The sequence below is a fragment of the Podarcis muralis genome, unplaced genomic scaffold (assembly GCF_964188315.1).
Source record: "Podarcis muralis unplaced genomic scaffold, rPodMur119.hap1.1 HAP1_SCAFFOLD_102, whole genome shotgun sequence".
NCBI classification, from domain to species: domain Eukaryota; kingdom Metazoa; phylum Chordata; class Lepidosauria; order Squamata; family Lacertidae; genus Podarcis; species Podarcis muralis.
This window is the reverse complement of record NW_027554729.1, coordinates 7964-26010: the sequence shown is the minus strand read 5'-3', so window position 1 is coordinate 26010 and position 18047 is coordinate 7964. Positions and strand designations below refer to the sequence as shown.

General features: G+C 44.1%; 1 long non-coding RNA gene across 1 annotated transcript; it reads left to right on the top strand.

Moving 5' to 3' along the window:
• The first annotated feature begins 15853 nt into the window (after positions 1 to 15853).
• On the top strand, positions 15854 to 17012 carry LOC114596750 (uncharacterized). Its single transcript, XR_003706623.2, has 2 exons — positions 15854 to 15939; positions 16453 to 17012. It is a non-coding gene; the product is annotated as an uncharacterized LOC114596750 (long non-coding RNA).
• The last annotated feature ends 1035 nt before the right edge of the window (positions 17013 to 18047 follow it).

Sequence of the window (18047 nt, the reverse complement as noted above, 5' to 3'; positions counted from 1 at the left end):
GACACAGCCTCACATCCCCCTCTGACACAACTGTGCTGCCTTCCTCCAGCAAGGCTCTGTTGACCACCATCAATCCTCGGTCCTCATGCAACTCCTCTGCCAAATGTCCACCCAAAGGCATTGTGTCGATAAGGGTGCCTCCTCACACCATAAGTAGAGGAAGAGGAGGAGGAGGAGAAGTAGGAGTTTGGATTTGATATCCTGCTTTATCACTATCCTAAGGAGTCTCAAAGCGGCTAACAATCTCCTTTCCCTTCCTCCCCCACAACAAACACTCTGTGAGGTGAGTGAGGCTGAGAGACTTCAGAGAAGTGTGACTAGCCCAAGGTCACCCAGCAGCTGCATGTGGAGGAGCGGGGAAGCGAACCCGGTTCACCAGATTACGAGTCTACCGCTCTTAACCACTGCACCTGCTACAGGTGTGGGAGTCACACACCGCTTGTCTGCCGCTTGCCTGCTCATTGGTGCACAGCCGTAACACTTTCCCCACCTGCACTCAGCTGTCAGTGACTTTGTATTGATTTTCATGTGCCGCCAGGCGCCCATTGCATCGCGGAGGCAACTGCCGTTGCTCCTCCCTTCTTGCCCTCTGGTGCAATCATGGTATCAGTGGCAGCAGGAAAAGTAGCACTGGGGGTTCTCCTTGCTCAGGCCTCATTCCCCAGCTCCTGCTGGAACCTTCCCCAGTGTCCTCTTCCTCCCCAGACCAAGCGTGGAGTGTGGGGCATTTCATGACATCTAATCACATTTGGGGGGGTGGTCTTGTAGGGGCTAAAATAAAGATGGTTGTTTGGTATGAGTGTTGCACCTGCTCTCCTTTGTTTAATTATATCACTGCAGATTCTGAAGTATCTCAGTGAGTAACAAGAGAGGGAGAGGCAGTGTACTTTGCTGGGCAAACTCTGTTTCAATAGTTCACAAGCTGACCTCAAGTTAGCATCATCAACCCAGCAGAATTTGAAAATCAGTATGTTTCTGTGTGTTCATTTTAAACGTTCACTCTCCTCCATTTCCTTGTCAAAATTCCACACGAATTTTGCATTCCATTCTGGGTTTTACAGGCTATTTTCGTCAGCTGGCTCCACCACTGACAAAATATTTGTTCCAGTTCTAGTCCAGATTGTCTGTCCCAGATAGCACAATGTGAAATGGAAGGTTTCACATTCAAATGCCATTACATGATATATCCTTGTGCCTCCTGCCTGGTAACAAAACACTCATAAATCCCTTTGGCAACATCATAAAAATAGCCAACCTGAGGCTTCTGTTGGGAAGGAGTCACACTAAGCAGCATGATCTGTACCAAGCTGTGGTAATATCCTATTCCCATTCTTTGGATGTTCCATTTCCATTTGGAGTTTGGGGTTTTAATTGCTCAGATGCTGAGAATTCATCACAGAACTCTGGAGTCTCAGGTGTACATCAGGCATTGTCCCAAGGAGAAAATTGAGTGTGCTTAAGGGCCTAGAGAAACAGCCACTGGGGGAAACTACAGGCAAATCTCTTGAAATCCCAGTGGAGGACCATTTCCTGCACTCTGCCCAGCAATTGTATGCAAATACCACCTTCTGCAGAATTAATATTCTTTGCACAGTGCCACGGGGGCTTGTTTTTGGAGCATTTGCTGTCTTGTGTCAAAAGCTGGATCTTGACTCATGGTCATGGGAGCCCACAGCGATCTCTTGTAGCTACCATGCACTGTAAAAAGTGTGTGACTTGGCCCCTAAGTTGCACTGGAATAAAATGGAATAAATCACTTGTGCCCCATTGAATTGAATGGAACCAAAGTGTTGAAGTTCTCAGAAGAAGAAGAGTTTGGATTTGATATCCCGCTTTATCACTACCCTAAAAAGTCTCAAATCAGCTAACAATCTCCTTTCCCTTCCTCCCCCACAATAAGCACTCTGTGAGGTGAGTGAGGCTGAGAGACTTCAGAGAAGTGTGTCTAGCCCAAGATCACCCAGCAGCTGCATGTGGAGAAGCGGGGAAGCGAACCCGGTTCACCAGATTATGAATCCACCGCTCTTAACCTCTACACCACACTGGCTCTCAGCTAGTGTGAATGTAACATATAGGGCTGCCTTGAAATTATATATAGAAGATGGGACACAGTGCTGTTCTCCTAGAAAAAGAGGTGCCAAAACTCACCAAGAATGGTCCCCTTGTTCTCCCTTGTTTCCCTGTTCTCTTATAATGGCAATGGCGCCCACCTGTGAGGTGTCAGAATTGAGTTCCAGTGAGTACCAGCTGAAAAAAGCCCTGCAACTACATAACCCAAAGTGTGCCATGTGTTTCTTTTTGCCTCATGGAAGCACCAGCCCCCATTCCAACAATTTCTGGAGGGCAGCATGTTACCTGTCCTTGTTCTACATGACAGCCACGGTCCCCACAAGGCTGGCTGGCCAAGACAGAGAAGAGGAATGGTCAACAGATGACCCCAATGAGAGATCCAATGGGCTGGAAAGGTTTCTACCTGGGTCAGGAGAGCCTGAGGAAGGGGATCCTGTGGAAGGTCATATCTCCCCATACATCCCTACAGGACTACACTTCTGTCTCTGCCTCCAGAGCTGTTCTGGTTCTGGCTCATCTATTTTGCCTGTTGCCCCCAAAACTCCATCTCTGGAGTTGCTAATTGTGCCCACCCCTTTCCCTTGTAACAGGATTGCAGGGCATGGTTCATTGTTGTATCAACATCTCTGTTTTGTGTAGCCATGTGTAGTACCTGCTGTGCCTTTGGACTGCATTTTGCCTATGTATTTCACCAATCGTATCTCAGTAGAAACCGCAATCTGAGCAAGTTCTTCACTATATGGGAGCCAGCACAATGACTTAGCAATAACTGCCAGAAGTAGCCCTTTAAAGTGGTATCTGTGCAGTCACTGTTTCGTGCACACCAACCTTCAATATCAAGTTCAACTGAAATTGTAGTTCCTGATAGGAGAAGCTCAATATTATATTCTGTGTCTCTGTATTTTTAACCAGAGCTGACAGTAATTGAAGGATAGCACAAGTAAGATGATAGTGCTGGAAAACCCACATAAAAATCCACTAAAAAAGGAATAGTGGTTTGCCTAATCTGCCTCGCCAGGCAGAGGAGACCTCATAGCACACCACTCTGTAATCTCCAGGAAAGTAAAAACATCAGTATTTATCTGTCAACACCCCTTAATATATAGTCAGCAGAATCAGAAGTCACCCGACATAAAATAAATCCTGGCAAAGCATAGGGACCGCTTTCCATCCAGTGCTTTTCAGAATGTCATGGAATGACATATTATTGTATTTTGCAACAGGGAAGACTGCCAAGTGCAATGGAATTTAAACAGTAACATTACCTTTGATTGTATCCATCAGCTAATTAAAATTCTTTGTTAGGGATACCTTAAACAGAACATAAGATGCTCAGAATCCTTTGGTTTTGGGGTTTCAGGCAGGCACAGATCCTGATTCAAAGGTTTTGATGCAGGTACAGAGCAAGGGTGTGAAAAGGTATACACATGGCTGAGGTATATACATGGCCTGTCCTCTCCCTCTAGCATAGAAGAGGAGACAGCAGCGAGGGAAAGCAGAGCAAGGCTCAACATGCATCTGAGAGCAACTGACTTTGAACATTAAACAGAGTAGGACTCTGTAGCATACTGGCTCCACTAACCAACACTCAAGAAAGAACTGGCTACAAGTGGGGCGGAATTGCAAACCTGATAATTAGGAGTGTGAAGTCAATTCCCTGAATAGAAGAGCAGAATTGTGAGGGGTTCTTTACTAAAAAGGGGGCAGACAGCCATGATACATGATAAATATGGGTGATAGGAAGAGCCCTAGACTTTTCCTTGAAGGAATAAAGGACTCATTCAAACACCTCAATGAATTACAGGCAGTTCGGGGGTTCTGAAGGCATGCCAAACCTAAAACGAAACATTTATATCAAAGGGAAAGCATTAAGTAATCTCACAAAGGGGTTCTCTTCATTGATGGAGAGGGCTGCACACCTTTCAGTGCATCAATGGAGCCCTGAAATGCATGGGGCAGTCCCTCTTCGTGCAGAGATGTGGGATCACACTGAACTATCCCATACGCAATGCGTATTGACATACTGGATTGTGGGTTTTTGATGTTTAAATCAATTTTTCCCCTTCTGTCATGACACTAGAACTTCACCCAATGAAACTGGTTGGCAATTGGCTTGGGACTCAATAGAACTACTGCTTCGCTCTACACAGAATTAACTCACCACATGATGGTTATTATTGTTACTAGAGTGGTGTTGCATGGGACGCAGGTGGCGCTGTGGGTAAAACCTCAGTGCCTAGGACTTGCCGATCGTATGGTTGGTGGTTCGAATCCCTGCGACGGGGTGAGCTCCCGTCGTTCGGTCCCAGCTCCTGCCCACCTAGCAGTTCGAAAGCACCCTTAAGTGCAAGTAGATAAATAGGGACCGCTTTATAGCGGGAAGGTAAACAGTGTTTCTGTGTGCTGCGCTGGTGCTGGCTCGCCAGCTGCAGCTTCGTCACGCTGGCCATGTGACCCAGAAGTGTCTTTGGACGGCGCCGGCTCACGGCCTCTAGAGCGAGATGAACACGCAACCCCAGAGTCGGACACGACTGGCCCGTACGGGCAGGGGTACCTTTACCTTTAGAGTGGTGTTGAAAACTGAGTTGAATACCATCCTTAGTTGGGAATTGCAAGTACATAGCAAAGAGTACATCCATTGCCAGCATCTTGGTGGCAGAGCTTATTCTTTTTGCCTGCTTAAAGTTTCAGATCCAACCCCTTGTATCTCTGTCTTTGAAAAATATTTAACAGAACAACCCCAAAGCAGGATCTCAGGTCAGCAGCATTGGGAAGAAGATTGCTGCATTTCTGCTGGACTCGATGGGTCAAAAGACTGTGTCAGGCAACACCAGATGTACATGCAACTCCTCTATTTCTTTATTGTTATACCATCCGTAGTTGATATTATACAGATACACTGCTCAGCAGTGTTTTCTGTGAGTTACACAGGCCATGTCTTAGGGGTGTGATTTGCTTGCTATATACAGGAATTTCTATCTCAGGCATGTACATGTCTTCCAGTGCTTCAGGTAGTTTGTCATGTCACACTCCACTGCATGAGCAGCACATTAGGTTCTGTTTGCTGCACAGATCTGGCACATATTCATCAGGACGTGCTGAGCTATGAAATCTGAAAAGCTGCAGTTTGCTGATGGCCGCAACTTAAAAAAACATGCTCTTGCTCCCTTCTTTCTCCTCCAGCTCTTGAAATATATGTAACATTCCAAAGCCAGATTTGAAGCCAGATTCCTTCTGTTTGGTTCGCTTTCCTCTGCAATTACTATTGCTCATTGATTTAGGTCACGAACACGGGGGCAGATTTAACTGCTTTTAAGTCCATTGATTTCTATGAGAGAGATTTAAGAGCCTGCTTAACTCTCCCTTTGAAATCGATGGGACTTACAAATGCTTAACCAGGGTGGCTTCTGCCCCTGGTTATAAAATAATGTATTGCAGTGTGAGATGTGCTATTCGCCTTGATGCTGTAAATCCAGGGATGGTGAACATGTTGTCTTCCAGATGCTGTTGAACTCATCTACCTCAGCCAAGCGTGGTCAGTGGAGTTGTGATGCATCTAGAGTTAGAGCCAGTGGTCCATCTATCTGACAATTACTCTCCAGAGTTTCAGACCGGGAGTGCCTCCCAACCCTACTTGGAGTTTCTGGGGATTGAACCTGGGACCTTCTGCACGCAAGGTGTATGCTCTACTGCTGAGCTATAGCACTTTCCCCAAAACACCTGGAGGGCCACAGGCTGCCCATCTGTATCATAATTGCTTGTGGGCAAAGGGATTTGCACACACACAGAACTCTCTTCTGCTGGTCTTCCCCATTATCAGCAACCAAGGGGGGGGGGTGGATGAGCATCTTCTCATGCACATAGTAATGTGTATGCACACTCCATAAGAGGAGTCATAGTTCAGTGTTTTATATGCAGGATCTCACAAGCCCAACTCCTTATAACTTTTCATGCACACATCCATTGGAAAAAAAATGCAAAATTTAAGGCAAGGTGGTTGAACAAGCAAGCAGTGGGGAAACAGCCTCAGTGTAGTGGGTGTTGCCTTTAGCAAGGGCCCTTTGCCTTAGATCAGCCTTCCCCAAGCTGGTTCCTTCAAAATGTTGCTGTAGTCCAGGGTCCAGCAGCCCCAGGCAGCATGTCTAACGATCAGGGACAGTGGGGGTGCAGTCTAAAACATCTGGAGGGCAACAACTTGTGGGGAGCTTGAATTACACCTATAAATCAAGAGGAGGGAATCTGTGGACCTCCAGATGTTGCTGGACATCAGCCTTCATCATTTCTGGCCATTGGCCATGTTAGCTGGGGCTGATGGGAACTGGTGCCCAGCAACTTCTGAAGGGCCACAAGTTCTCTCTTAAACTATAAGTAAAGGTTAAGAAAGCTGGATAGACCCAACCATAACCAGGAACTGAGAGAGCTAAGGAGGAAACCATTGTCGCCTCCAGCTTCCCAAATCTGAATGTGATCACCTCCCAGGCACAGTGGAGCATCTCAGTCGCTTAGCCTTAGGGGCTGCACCAAGTCACGAATACTTAAGTACTGCTACCCCTTGGGGAACAACCCTAGAACAATCCACAAATCCCCTCTCTCTCCACTTACCATCTGTCTGCTGAAGAGAAGAAAAGTATCCCTAATGGATCTTGACATGCCAACACATAAAATAAGCCAGAAAAGAAAAGGGAGCTAGCAAACTTTCCAGCATCTGTTTTGGGTGTCTCAGTAATATTAGGGTGTATGAATCCAAACTGACACATCTTTCCAAATGTGTTACTCTTTCCATCCTGCTATAGACAACCTCTTATGAACAATGTGTGATCTGTCAATCAGCATCAATGGAGGTGGCAATCAGAGCTTGGCACAAGGCAACTGCTGCCCTAACCCAATTCTTCGAGTTAGAGAAAATGGAGCATAAGCAGAGGTAGCGCTTCTCTCTGCTGCTGCTGCTGCTGCTGCCTAAGAAAAAGGTGGCAGGATTATGTCTGGAAACAAGGGGAGAAGTATCAGCAAGATTGAATGCAAGTGAGGCTGAACAGCTGGCAGAATGCTCAAGAAGCAGGTCAATGGTCCTGATGAGGATAAGGGGAAGGGATTGGATGCAGACTGGAAACAAGTGCAACCTGCAATGAAATTACCTAGTGGGGTGCTAAGAGGTGAAGGAGCAGCAGGAAGCACTGGAGATGCTAATGCCTATCAGATTCTGAAAAGCTGGTGTCCTTGGGTCAGCTTAATCCATTTTGTTGAATTAATTTAATTTAATTTAATTTAAGTGTAATTGAATTTTGAATAAAGGTGCAATTAACTGTTATTTGGCTTTGAGTATTACTGTGTTATTATCTTCCTCCATGAATTGTGCAAACCACTATTCCAAACAATGTTTTTTGCATGGTACAATAGAGGGCACTGGGAATGGTGGAAAGTGGGCTGAAAAGGCTTGGGAACCACCAGTCTAAAGCATGGTAGAGGGGGAAGATGAGTGAGGAACGCTGTGTGAAAGGGAAGGGAAAGGGAAACAGGACATGGAGGAATAAGAGCAAACATTGTTATATGTCAACAAACCACTAGACATCATAGTAAGATTTTGTGTAGATTAAGCCCCAAATGGGAGTCATTTTTTTAAAAAAGCTATTTAATGGGGACAGACCAACCTGGTGTCCTCCCCATACGTTTTGAACTAAAACACCCATCAACCCCACCCAGCATAATCAATGATGAGGGATGATGGGAGACAGCGTCTGTAAGGCACTAGGTTGGGGAAAGCTGAGGCACACCAATACTCAGTGACAGAGCACCCGTTTTGCATGCAGAAAGACTCTTGTGTGGCCACCAGCATCTCTAGTTCAAAAGGCTGGGAAAGATGTGCATGTGAGATGCTGGAGAGCCACTGCCAACCTTAGTAGCCAGTACATAGTAATGCAAAAAACTAGAATGCAACAGATTAGTCAATACTAGGGCTTTCAGCTCGTGTTAGTTGGGAGGGCATGGGGAGAAAAGGGGCTGAAACTGCCCCTGCTGGCATACAGTTTGCTTGCTGCTGCTGGTGGTTTTGCAGTGTTGGTTCGTTCTCCTTCCACCAGTCAGCAGAACCCATCTGTTTTCAGAATGGTGCTATATTGCTCAAAATGGGGCATTCTTGGAGGGGAAGAATGGCATCAATGCATCCACTTTTTACACTCTTCTGCTAATTGCCCAGATGCCACCAATTTGGACAGCCATGAGTGATGTAGAAAATTCTGAGGGAAGGCATCTCAGCTCTGCTTTAATGGGCAAGGCCAAAGGTGGGGCACAGCCCTGTGGTAGACTCCATGTTTTCCATGCAGAACGTCTTCAGACTTACCATCTCAAGTGAAGAGTATCTTGGAGCCAAATTGTACTTTGTATGTACATACAAAACTGCTTTATACTGCATGAAGTCACGAGTCCACCTTTCCGTTATTGCCTCCTCTGGATGAGAGTGGCAGTTTGTGGTCTCAAGCCCATGATCTAGGCAGAGCTCTGCTGAGACTCTTAAGTTGGAGATGCTGGGAACTGAACCTGATGAGCAAACAAAGAAATCAACGTTTCTTTGGTGCCAAAAGTTTAAAGGAAATGATTCAGAGCACATGTGCACTAGAGATTTACAGACTAACAGTGGAATCCTGCATGTATTTACTCCAAACTAATGCAGCTGGTTTACTAAATAACCCTTGGTGAACCCTGGAAATTACAGACATCTGAGCAGGACTGCTAGTCTCTAACAGAACATTTTCAGTTCCATTGTTATGTTACTTGATGTTTTTAAAGGACTTTATTTGAAGCCGTGCTTAATTTTGGAAGAGCTATTGTTTTACTGCTGCTGCTGCTCCTACCACTACTAGCATATTAGGATGGTTATTAATAAGGATATAATAGTAAGAATAATTACAGTTAATTTATTATTTGCCTTCTAAACCACCATCTCAAGGTGATCTACACGTAAGATATTTAAAAACAGTTAAAAAACAACAGCAAATGCATTTAAAACAAGATGAAAACCCTAACAAATAGACACTAGATAAAGTCCCAGTTACACAACTGGGATAGCCTGTCAGAACAGAAATATCTTCAACTGTTTCTGGAAAGTGCATACAGTGCACTTTCCTATCTCAATAGCTATGCTATTCCACAGAACAGGCTTCCGAGATCTTTGGAACTTGCAGAAGAAAGTCTCCAGCAGACTGCAGTTAAAATAATGGCTTTGAAGGAGATTTGAAGGAAGAGAGAACGATAGGTCCTACTGAGTCCTTTGGGACCTTGTTGCAGCCAGAGAGGGTTGGCTTTTTCCCAGCACCATCTTAAAGTCCACACAAAGCACCTGGAAATGCCCTGGGAGATTGCTGTGGTTCTTTAAAAAAACTATATCCGGTAACGAAATAAGCTTCTATATCACGCATTCTAAATCCAAAGATTGTTTTAGTTCAAACAAAAACTTTTGAGAAGAACTGGCCACCTTATTTTATCCCCAAACTTTAATGAAGAAAATGCTCTGAACTTTGCATTAAAATGATTTCTTTTTTAAAAAGAAAAGAAAACAGAGAACTCTTTGGTTTCATGGTCTACATAAAAATAGATTTTATTTTATATTTATTTTTTAAAGGAAGGCAGCCCTTTTATAAGCAGCCCTAGCATAACCAGGAGGATTGATCTCCAGAACCTATTACTTCACAGTTCAATGGCTTTATCATATCCTCACTGTGGAAAGCTGATGGCATCAAGAAGTGTCTTGTCAGTGTTGTGTTTATGACACCTGCATGTAACCATTAATCTTTTCTTGGAGAGTATATTAATGATATAGCCCTAATGGGGGGGATCCATCATCTCTGATTATAAGAATCTGCCTGAAAAATAAATGGAACCAATTAGCAGTTAAAAGAGTACTCTGAAGTAATGTCGAACAAGGACAATCTATTATACATATGAACCGTGTCCTTAAGGCAACTAATGGCAAACACATAATTCTCCCTAAGTTAGGCAAGACAAATATTTCCACAAAGTTTCATGGAGAAAAACACTCAAGAGGAGCATTAGATTAGACAACTTTCTTTCTGCAGAAAGCTAGGGTAACAGCCAGCTGAGTCATGGATGGGTCTACTCTGAGTATGACCAATGTTGGCTATGGCATCTAGTTTCTCATGATTTGTTTTTAATGGTAGGGGAATCTGGTTACAGCCAAAGCTGTGCACTAGTGGCTTCTTAAAATTCTCCATCTATTTGTAGGCAGAGAACCTGGGAGAGTGGGTGTTCAGCAAATTTCTCAAGCTGGAGGAGAGATTCCCCCAACAGTTTTTTCCAGAACTGGCACATGTTGTTAGCAGTGGCAGTAGTACAATGAATTTATCTTCCCCTAAAAGCTGTGTTGGTATCTTGGCCTCCTTTCTCCATGTCCCAGGCCTAGCATCTCTCTCTCTCTCTCTCTCTCTCTCTCTCTCTCTCTCTCTCTCTCTCTGTGTGTGTGTGTGTGTGTTGGGCACCACAAAAAAATTGCAGAGAATATTCAGAGAAAATTGTGCAAAATTGCCTTCTTTATCTGCCTCAGGGAAGGAGCAAAAGAAATATCTTAGAAATTTGCTTGTAAAAAAAATGTCTTCTGGGAGATTTTAGCTCAATTGAAGCTATAAACATTATACTGGGTTTACCACTCATAAATATAGCTACTCCCAATAGGGCATGTTCATATATCACCATTATAGAATTTGAGAAGCTTAAACTTGCATTTAAAAAGCAACAGCCCAGAGTTTGAAAACCACAGGATTGGTCTTATTTTGTTTACTGCAGCATTTCTATATCACCATTTTGCACTATTTTGCACTCAGGGTGGCAGTTGTTGTCACTGGCATCTGTCTGCCTCGAGAGACAATTGAGAAGTGTACTTTTGCTGTGGCAAAACACAATAGCATACAGTTTAACAGGCATGATACAAAAAGGGGGAGGATGGACCTCTGGAAATAAAGGATGGAGGCAACATTCAAAGCTCTGCTGCTGCTACCAACAAGCCACTGACACATCCCTCTCTCCGCAATGCTTTGGGGGTTTGAATCACAGCCTCCAGAAGGTATTGAAAGAGCTGCCACCAACTTGCCACCTTCAAATGGAACAGTGAAAAAAGGGAGCCATTTCAGTCCACACCTAGGACAGAGACGCTATGATTTCAAATAGTCTGCCTGATTTTCTCTCGCAGTGTCCCTTCTCTTTCTATTTGTTAACATTTCCTTTCTCCCCCCCCCCCACCTCCAACTTTGCTCTCTGCTGTTTCCTTTGCTGTCAACATTGTAAGCTCCTTGGGGCAGGGAGCTCTCTCTCTCTCCCTTTTTTCTTCCTTCATTTACTTCCATGCCCATGGATGGTGCTACAGAAATAACAGTAGACTCCCTGCTCTATCGCCCCATGCACTGTGGCAGCTGATTCTCCACGCTAGCGGGCAGAGTGCCAACTGTCTATTTTTTCACAAGCTTTTTGATTTGCTGGGATTCATCTCTCTGGGACCTTCCAATTTAATGAGGACTTTTGTGGGCATGAAAACCCCTCTCCCTTCTTAGTTCTTTTGATTTGCTTGTCCTTGGGCAGGAGACAAAACAAAAGAAGAAATACACAAAAGACCTTTTTACAGCTTATCCTTATATCATTATACGGAAAACAGTGGGTACACGGCATTTTGCTGAAGGTATCTATGCAAAGAGCCTAAATAAATATATATATTTTCCCCACTGGCAGAGGTAGCCATTTTATGGCTCGTATGCTTGAAATCTAACCAGAAATGCCATTGCAGTGCAAAGCTCTCGCAGTGTGTGCACAGAGAGTAGGTCATCGGGCAAAACTGTTCTTAGGCATGTGTGACATGTCCCGCTTGATGACATATCCTGCCTGTTTCTCCTTGTCATAAATACATTTCATAATTGCTGCTTGCCGGTCAAAATGGGGCCCCATCTGCACAGCCGTTGAAGCAGCGCTGAAGGTCAAAAGATGGTTTTGCTGACAAGCGAAGTTTGGAGCGGAGTCAATTGCGAGGCTTTTTCCACTCCCTTGAATGAGGTTCTTAGGACACAGGATTGGAATTGAGGCTGTTTAGGGAAGAAGGGGAGGGGAAGGGTAACACAAAGGGGAAGTTAGAGACACTTGAGAGGGAAATGGCCGTAGCATTTCCAATACAACTGTGAATCCTGTTACAGGAATTGCTGGTGGCGCCAGCGAGGTCAGGGATAAGGTCTTGGAAATCAAAGAGCAACTGAGCAGTGCTGCTCAGCCTAAAGGCTTGAACAACAGGGAATGCTGAAGAGAAAGAAAGAGAGGGGAGAAAACCCTCTTTGAAATGAGATAGAATGCAGCTGAAATCCTGTTGTTCGAAACCCACGTATTGGCAACGGCTATGGAAAATTGCCTTGCCGGCTTTTTCTTTTCTTTTCTGTTTGATAAGTATAAATGGAGCAAAGGGACTCTGAGGAGTGCTGCCAATATCTTAAGGTAATGTAACCGCTGATTAACAGTGGGGGGGGGGCAAGAAAACAAGCCCACCAAAGTGAAAGACAGGGATATTGGCAGCAACAGCCGGGGGGGGGGGAGACTGAGGAATAAAATAACGTGTATGCTAGTGCTGGGGGCATACATAATAATGACTCTTGCATGGAAGTTTGGGGCTTTGTGGGGTGGAAATGTTACCAGAATAAGCGAGTTGCCCTGGTTCCCCCATGTACATGAACAAGGGACTAAATTAATAACTGTCTCTGCTAGGACAAGAAAGCAAGCTTTTTTTTTAAACTCTTGCCAAAAGATACAGTGCCTGACCTGGAGGACAGAGAAAAGCACACCTGTTGAAATATTTGAGGGGGAGAGAAGCTAAAAGGCAGCTCATCTCAAAATGCTCTTATGGGTCTTCCAGAGCTGGAATTGCAACCACACTCCAATTTAAAGAGCAAACACTTGCTGCACTTACTGTTTTATTTACTAAACCACAAATAGGACTTATCATACTGTCAAAAGCCACATATATGTGAGAGGTGCTCCATTGCTAGACTGCACCATTTTAGGATGCAGGGGGTAGGCGGGGTCAATATAAAAACTCTCCCACATGCCTTACGTTGTGCAAGAGGTCTGTGATATTTTACCCTTGTACTCCACAATCTAGGAATTTTCAGTGGAGCGCCATCTTGGAGATCACCACAGCAGATCCTTGTGATGTCTAAAAGTCTAATGTGAGAGTCCAACAATGGAAAAGGATGAGCCAACAATGGAAAATGGTGGAAACAGATCCAGCAAGGGGCATGTTGCTACCTGGAACCTGAGAAGCAGAAGGCATTAGTACTCACAGAAGGTCATTCAGGACCCTGGACAGATCCCATTTTAAAAGCAATGTGTTCAGAGAAGGCGTGGGTGCTAATTGTGTCAGGGGTTGCCAACATGGTGCCCTCCAGATGTTGTTGGACTACAACTTGCACCATGCCTGATCACTGAGCCACACTTGTTGGAGCTGATGAGAGTTGGAATCTAACATCTGGAGGGCGGGACATTGGCTATCACAGCCTTATGAATTTCTTGTGTTTATCCACCTCTCCCAAGTCGTATCATCTTCTAGAGACTGGAGAACCTTCAAAGGACACTCAGACATCTTTTGCCAGACATGCTGCTTGTGGGGTGAGCAGTACTGATATGTAAGGCCATGGATGCAAGAATATTGGCTCTTAGGTGCAATCCAGCTGTAGCCCCTTGGTGGGGTGGGGTCATGGCTCAGTGGTCTCAGCTTTTGTCCTTAGTCATGGATCTGGTGTTGCTGGTGCAGCTGGGCAGTCTTCCTCCAAATCAGCGTCCAAATTCACCAATGGTGGTCTGAATCACGATGACAAGAGTGCAAGCATGAATCACAGAATTGTAGAGTTGGAAGGGTCATCTAGTACAACACCCTGATGTGCAGGAATCCCTTGCCCAATGAGAGGCTCGAACCTATGGCCCTGAGATCCAGAATCTCATCCTCTACCAGCTGAGCTATTCCAGACGTGTGCTACACACTGAAAAAGTATGGTGTCCCTCTAATGTGATTTTGCTGTCATCCCAACCAGTGGATTTGTTTCTTTGCTCTATAAGGAAGTGCTGTCGCAACCAGTGCCCCTTAATGATTCTGTAGAAGTTGGTAATGAAACATTATGCAGCTGATTCAACTGCATAAGGTCATATTCATTGCCAGGAAGTCTGTATAAATTTGGTATAAATCTGGGCCAGATTTAACTAAATAGTTGCACCAGTGTGAGCCAGCAGAAGAGCTTTCCTACTCTTGTCCCCCTACATGCCCCACAAAGATGCTCTGGGGGTAAGTAGAACCCCCAAAACAGTAAATGGGGAATCCTCCAAGCAATTCACACACCTCTATTTCCTGACTGTTTTTTGGGGGTAGGGGGGTGGGGAGATCATGCAAGCAGAAATGTCTGAGTTGATGGAATAACCAGATTAACATGATGTTGTATTCCGCCTTCTAAATACCTTCAATAAGTCTGGTTCTTTAATAAAAAAAATGTAACCAGGTTGCTAACCAAAATATCATAGAGTATCTTGTTAAATGCCTTGCTGAAATAAAAATGAATTCTATCCACTGGCATTCTCACAATCTACTAAACTAGTAACCCCAATTAAAAAGAGAGTGAGAGTGGAATAATTGGACTGGAATAATTCATTTTTAACGAATCCATGGTGACTTCTACTAATCATTGCACTGTTAAGCAGGTGTTTAGCAACTGATTCCTTTATAATCTGTTCTCCTATCTTCCGTGCTATCAGATTGACATTTCTGTAGTTTCCTGGATCTTCTAGTTTCTCACGTTTTGAAGATTGCAAGTATTCCGTGCTAGTCCTATTCAGAATAGACCCACTGAAGTTAATAGACACAGTTCATTAATATCAGTATTCAACTCAGTCCTGCTCAGAGTAGACTGACTGATATTAGTGAACCACGTCTATTGATTTCAATGGGTCTACTCTGAGTAGGACTGAGCTGAATACAATCCATAGTTAGCATTTGCATGCCTCCAGGCCTGGGACAGCCCACCCATTCTCCAGGATTTATCAAAAATGACAGCACATTTTGTGAGCAACTCAGCAAGCACCTTTTGTGCCCTGGGATGCCCATTCATCTGCCCTGGCAGTTCTGAGCTCATTTAAGGTAGCTAGGCATCAGTTTTGAACTGCGATCCTGAGTCCTCTCTAGTTAAATTACATGTCCAAGGTTGCACACAGCTCTCTCTTTAGAATATGGAGAAGTTGAGCAGTTCCACCTTCCCTTTGTCACCCATTACTTAGCACTTGTACCTTCCTCTTCCTTTGAGCATACCTGAAAAAGTGCTCTCTTTGTGTTCTTAACATCCCTTGCCAAGCTCAGTTCATTCTGAGCTTTAGCTTTCCTGACACATCTCAACATGCCTGGGATACTAGTCTGCAGCCATCCTTTGTTACCTGTCCTTACTTCAATTTCTTATACATGCTCTCTTTGATTTTCAGCTCTTCACAAAGCCTTTTGTGCATCCACTGGGGATGGGCAAATCTGTCAATTCTGGTTTCTCTCAGTTTCTCCTTTTCCCCAGTCTTAAGTTCACTTCACCACATTTCTGCATCAGTTTGCAGTTTTTGAAAGTCCTCATAACAGCTCATCAGCATTTTAGTGCCTGTTTTGTCTACTATGCATATAGATTTTTGTATGCAATTCTGCCTAATTGGAACATTTTTTCCCCCAGCAGTTTCTCCTAATTTGATGCATGTGTGTGTTCTCATTTTTTTGTGTGTGTTTTCAGAAAGTTTAAAGGCTGAAAAGGTTTGCACACAACATGAGTAAAGGGCATTTAGTGAAACCTTTCCTATAGTGGTTGCAAGAGACAGGTGAGTAATTTGATTCAGTTTGCATTTAAAGGTGACTCTATCAAAGTAGCACTTCTTGAAAGAATTTGAGAACTGAAATGCCACAATCCTTTGAAATTTGTACTTATCTGAATTTTGTTATGCGGTTCGCCCACCAAACAATGTTTTGAAATTTGCATATATCAGGGAAGTGTGCATAAAATGAATATATTGGGGGGGGGTAGTATACAATCTTACAAAAATGGGTACATTACTCAAAAAGTGTTTATTATGAGAAATTTGTACTAAAACTCAAATGATTTTTTGTGAAGATTTTTTTTTAAACTGTGAATTGCTGCATGAATTTGAAGAACTGAATTTAAGATTGGAGAAATGAGAAGCAGAGAACCAAAATGGACGGATCCTTCCATACTTAGTGGTGGCCACTAGGGATAAGTGGATTGAGGGGTGAGATGGAAATGCTTTGCTTGCTTTATTGTTCATCTTCATTTAAATCAATCAATAAATAAATGGTTTTCATTGGTTTTTCAAAAGGAACATGAGAATATAGCCATCTTATAAAACATTTGCTTTTGAATTATGGTGCTGGAGGAGACTCTTGAGAGTCCCATGGACTGCAAGAAGATCAAACCTCTCCATTCTGAAGGAAATCAGCCCTGAGTGCTCACTGGAAGGACAGATCGTGAAGCTGAGGCTCCAATACTTTGGCCACCTCATGAGAAGAGAAGACTCCCTGGAAAAGACCCTGATGTTGGGAAAGATGGAGGGCACAAGGAGAAGGGGAAGACAGAGGACAAGATGGTTGGACAGTGTTCTTGAAGCTACCAGCATGAGTTTGACCAAACTGCGGGAGGCAGTGGAAGACAGGAGTGCCTGGCGTGCTCTGGTCCATGGGGTCATGAAGAGTCGGACACAACTAAACGACTAAACAACAATAAAACATTTTCCCTCCACACACCCCTAATTTCCAAATCCTATGGGAAAATGTTATTCCAAAGTTTCAGGTGGGTACCACTGTATTTGATGTTCTACTGTGCATGGGATGAAAGGATGCCATTTCTCATTAAAAAGATCCATTCTTCTGCAGTGCTAAATGGAACTAGCTGCACTTATTTCAAAAGTCAGGTCTGCCAAATGCTTTCCCAGTAAGCCCTCCCCTCCCCAAAAGTTCATAGACTTTATCCCAACCCACCAAAATGCACTCCCCAAAAGAATTTGCAGCCTCAATAATGGGACCTCGAATTGAGGAGACGTTTTCTGCACATCGCACAGCTATGGAAAGCTGAGCCTCCATTTTACATCTCCTCCAATACTCCAGGGTACCTGACAATACTCTGGAGTGATGCGAAATTAGCAGTCTGGGTCACTGTAGGCGACTAAAAATGAAGTTTCATGCCTTCTCAAAGCCTAGCATGAGGTCCAGCATCAGAGCTGGTGGGGCCTGGATGGTGCTGAGATCCCACCAGCTGCCTGAGGTTGTCAAAAGCTGAACCACATAACCTTCGTTCCTGCATGTGGCAGATAAAATAGTCATCTTGTAATAATAATAATAATAATAATAATAATAATAATAATAATAATAATAATGATAATGATAATGATTTATTATTTATATCCTGTCCCTCTAGTTGGGTTTCCCCAGTCACTCTGGGTGGCTTCCAACAAAATATTAAAATACAGTAATGCATCAAACATTAAAAGCTTCCCTGAACAGGGCTGCCTTCAGATGTCTTCTAAAAGCCTGGTAGTTGTACTTCTCTTTGACATCTGGTGGGAGGGTGTTCCACAGGGTGGATGCCACTATCAAGAAGGCCCTCTGCCTGGCTCCCTGTAACTTGGCTTCTCACAGCGAGGGAACCGTCAGAAGGCCCTCGGCGTTGGACCTCAGTGTCCGGGTAGAATGATGGGGGTGGAGATGCTCCTTCAGATATACCACACCGAGGCTGTTTAGGGCTTTAAAGGTCAGCACCAACACTTTGAATTGTGCTCGGAAACGTACTGGGAGCCAATGTAGGTCTTTCCAGACCGGTGTTGTACTGACTTTTAGTCCTCACTATTGCTTTACAATTGCTCAATTACATCTAGTTATAGTGGCATGCCAGCTCATGCCAATCTCAGTGAGCGATTGT